Source organism: Heterodontus francisci, chromosome 36 (genome assembly GCF_036365525.1).
Source record: "Heterodontus francisci isolate sHetFra1 chromosome 36, sHetFra1.hap1, whole genome shotgun sequence".
Taxonomy (NCBI): Eukaryota; Metazoa; Chordata; class Chondrichthyes; order Heterodontiformes; family Heterodontidae; genus Heterodontus; species Heterodontus francisci.
Window position 1 is genome coordinate 2,767,489 of NC_090406.1, and position 4,861 is coordinate 2,772,349.

Genomic DNA, 4,861 nt, shown 5'->3' on the forward strand with positions numbered 1-4,861 from the left:
CTTTTGTACTCTATGCTTCCATTTATAAAGCCCAGGATTCCATATGCTTTATTAACTACTTTCTCAATCTACTATGAATTTAACAAAGGCATTTGACAGCAAAGGTTCTTAGTTAAGCTCAAATATGTGTGGGTTCAGAGAAACCTTGGGTCTGGAAAAATAATTGGCTGAATAGAAAAAAAACAAGACACAGCAGGGATTAGTGTTGGAACGATGACTGTTTCTAACCTACACCCAACTATTTGGACTCAAAAGCAATACAGCTTGTCAAATCTGCAGATGACACAAAACTAGAGTCTACAATGAAATCGGAAGACTCAGTTCAGAAATGACTGAACTCGGCAGAACTATGTCCGATGGAATCGAATGCAGATCGTGCTTCATGGGAAGGAGACATAGATAACACAGGTGATCAATGAGCGGTGTTGAACTATCAAAGAATTAAGCTGAAAGAGGTCCCGGAATCTCTGAAAACTTTAATACTTGACATTTCCAATTAACACAAAACATCAAACAACAAAATCAATCGGATGGGGATCTCCTGTTAGAACAGGAAAATACAGGAGAATGCTCAAACTAGACAACCTTCTGGTCAGACCCATCTTGAACACCAATGTCCAGTTTCAGTCATGGGAGGCATGGAAACAGGGTTCCACTTAGAAGGTTCATCCATCAGTTAATGGCTGGGTTTGAATGTCTATGTGGATGTCTGGAATGTTTCTGAACAGCACATACTAGAGGTGAAGATGTCCAGGACTTCATCAGATTCCCAGCTATGCTGTCAACTCCAGAAATGTAGGTCTCTATCAGAAAGCTTGAGTTACATAGCTTGATGTAGGAGATTTTTGTGGGACAGTGACTGAGGTCCCAAATGAATGACCTGTGATGTGCAAGAGATTTCCCCAGAAAGTGCTTCATTAGATTACACTGGAAAACAAACATTAAAACTACAAACTTTTTCCACAAATATACTTTATTCTTAAAAATTTGTAAAGAATACATGACAAAACATTTCATATTTAATGTTTCAGAACGTGCAATAGTGGTCAGATTCCTTCGATATGGAACATGAGTTGCCTCACAATTCTTGCCATTCCATTTTATATACAATGTACATTTGCATTACACAGCAAAAACACTGTTGGTGTTTTCAGCCTGAGTGGTTTTACACGGGTTCCAGCCCCTCAGTTCACTGTGGTGGGAGGACCTTACACAGTGGCCTTTCCCCATTGAGCCTTTGCAGCGGCTGCCCCAAGCTTTAGTACGCAGGGGAGAGACCACAATTAGCAGAGCTTGATCCTGCAGGTGGTGTTTTTTTTTCTTTTTGGGTTTTTTGGCGGGTTTCAGTATTTTCCTGCTTTTATGGCATTTCACCCTTTGGGTTTGGAGATCTACCATGGTTGTTGTTTTCCTGTTGGTTTGGGTCTTAATGCCTGTCCTGGGAAAGCTTCAAACAAAAAATAGCTGCAAGCTGCACCAGAACTCCAGGCCAGGGGGTGTGTAACACCGTTAGGGTGGCGGTGAAAGATAGTGAAGGAGGTACACCCATTGACCGCACCTTCTTCATTAAGTGAGTCCTGTTGGAATGCTGCGGATTGAAGCTGTGGACATCTTGTACCTGCAGGACTTTCCCAGCAGTGACTACTTTGATGTGACATTCAAGAACATGGTGGGATGGATGAAGTTCCTGAAGGTCTTCAAGGAGAGAGGAAACCAGCCGCTTTGTTCGTGGTAGGGGCACACTGGGCCCATCACTGCTTCCAGTGTTTCGGAGCTGGGGACTTTCTCTTCCTTCAGGAACTTCATCCCTACAACAGGAAAACCGTCTTCCAACAACTCCCACTGCTGCTGGTGATGTCCAGGCCGGTCATCCTAGGTGGTGACTTCAACTGCATCATCAATGCAGCTGGATGATCTGGCAGAGATGACAGCAAACTGGACACTACATCCAGATTCCTAATAGAAACAGTAAAAGATGCCAAGCTGCACGACATCTTCAGCAAACCTGCAGACGGAGCGCAGCGTAGATACACCTGGTCAAGATTGGAGGGGTCTGCCCATTCCAGGATTGACTTCCTGTTTGTGTCCTGTGCCGTCACGGTCAGATCCACCAACGTCAAGCCGGTGTTTTTCTCCGACCACTGCCTCCTCCTGGCCAACTGTCACTTACAGGATGACCAGTGGGTTGACAGAGGGACATGGAAGTTCAATGCTGCACTGCTAACCCCAGAGAACATTGAGGAACTCAAAAGGATTTACAAAGGTTGGAGAACCATGAAACCCCTCTTTGAGTCTCCAGTGCGCTGGTGGGAGGCGATCAAGGAGAACATCAAGAGGTTCTTTATCCTCAAAGGTGTTCAGAGGGCGAGAGAGAGACAGAGAGAAATGTCCCAACTCCAGAAAAGAATGCAAAATCTGCTCTCGAATGGGGCCGAGGTCAAGGAGGACCCCCATGAGGTGAAGAGCCAGCAGGCCTCGCTCTTTGCCATGGAGGCCTCCAAGATCATCTTCCGGTCCAGAGTCCACTCCGTTGAGCAGGATGAGATGTGCTCACGTTTCTTCTTCCAAAAGGTACACAGAGAGAGCTCTGTGATCAGCAGCCTGAAGGGAGGAGGATGGCTCGGTAACGTCTTCGCAGTCCAACATACTAAGGATTAGCAAATCATTTTATGCTGGGCTGTACAACGTGAAGCCCACGGACAGCAGAGCCTCCCAGTCCTTCCTGTCGTCTATCACAGAGGTCTTAGATGACAGCATGGTGGAGAGACTGGACAAGCCGCCAACTCTGGACAGGCTGACAAACACCATCAGGTCCTTCGAGACGAGTAAAACTCCCGGAAGCGATGGCTTACCGGTTGAGTTGTATTCGGCCCTGTGGGACTGGGTCGGCCCGGACCTGCTGGAAGTATACGAGAGTATGTTTCTGACCGGCAGCATGTCAGAATCCATGAGGAAAGGCATCATCACCCTCATCTACAAGCGGAAGGGGGAGAGGGCAGAAATCAGTGGCCCATCTCACTGCTTAATGTTGACTACAAGATTCTGTCCAAAGTCATCGCCAGTTGGGTCAAGTCTGTTCTGGAGTTGGTGATTTCCCCCTGACCAGGCCTGCACTGTACCCGGCAGGAAGATCTCTGATAGTCTCGCGCCACTCAGGGATACGATCACCTATGTACGGGACAGGAGGGGGGACACCTGCCTCATCAGCCTGGACTAGGAGAAGGCTTTTGACTGGATATCACACACATACATGACGAATGTGCTCTTCAAAATGGAGTTTGCAGAGGGAATCTGCAATTGGATACAACTGTTCTACACAAACATCAGTAGCGCAGTCTCAATCAATGGGTGGGAATCAGAAAGTCTTCCAATCAAATCTGGAATCAGGCAGGGCTGTCCTCTCTCCCTGGTCTTGTCTGTTTTCTGTATCGAACCCTTTGATGAGCCTAGCAGGAAGGACGCGGGAAAAGAGGGGTGACAATTCCAGGCAGCTGAGGCACTCGGATCAAAGGCTCCTTGTACATGGACGACGTTGCCATCTTCTGCTCGGATCCGCCATCCGTTCACAGGCTGATAGGCATCTGCGAGCTTTTCGAACTAGTCTCGGGAGCCAAAGTAAATCATAGAAAGAACGAGGCCATTTTCTTTGGGAACTGGGCTAAACATTCCTTTGTTCGCTTCATCATCAGGACAGGCCTACCTGAAGGTGCTGGGGCCACCAGGATTTCATCCTAGGGTATTAAAAGAAGTGGCTATTGAGATAGTTGATGCATTAGTTTTAATTTTCCAAAATTCCCTAGATTCAGGGAAGGTTCCTTTAGATTGGAAAATAGCGAATGTAACTCTTTTATTCAAAAAGGGAGACAAAAAGCAGGAAGCTTCAGGCCAGTTAGCTTGACATCGGTCTTAGGGAAAATGTTAGGAGCTATTATTAAAGACGTTATAGCAGGGCATTTAGAAAAATTCAAGATAATCAGACAGAGTCAACATGGTTTTGTGAAAGGGAAATCATGTTTAACCAATTTATTGGAGTTCTTTGAGGGAGTTACATGTGCTGTAGATGAAGGGGAACCGGTGGATGTATTGTACTTAGATTTCCAGAAGGCATTTGATAAGGTGCCACATCAAAGGTTATTGCAGAAAATAAAAGCTCATGGTGTAGGGGGTAACATATTAGCATGGATAGAAGATTGGCTAGCTAACAGGAAACAGAGTATTTTCAGAGAGTAATTTTCTGGTTGGCAAGATGTAATGAGTGGTGTGCCACAGGGATCTGTGCTGGGGCCTCAACTTTTTACAATTTATATAAATGACTTAAGATGAAGGGACCGAATGTATGGTTGTTAAATTTGCTGATGACACAAAGATAAGTAGGAAAATGACTTGTGAAGAGGACATAAGGAGACTACAAAGGGATATAGATAGGTTAAGTGAGTGGGAAAACACCTGGCAAATGGAGTATAATGTGGGAAAGTGGGAAATTGTCCCTTTTGGCAGGAAAAATAAAGAAGCATTTATCAAAATGGTGAGAGATTGCAGAGCTCTGAGATGCAGAGGGATCTGGGTGTCCTAGTGCATGAATCGCAAAAGGTTAGTATGCAGGTACAGCAAGTAATTAGGAAAGCAAATAGAATGTTATTGTTTATCGCGAGGAGAATTGAATACAAAAGTAGGGAGGTTCTGCTTCAGTTATACAGGGCATTGGTGAGACCACATCTGGAGTACTGTGTACAGTACTGGTCTCCTTATTTAAGGAAGGATGTAAATGTGTTGGAGGCAGTACAGAGAAGGTTTACTAGACTAAGACCTGGAATGGGTGGGCTGTCTTATGAGGAAAGATTGGTCAGGCTAGGCTTGTATC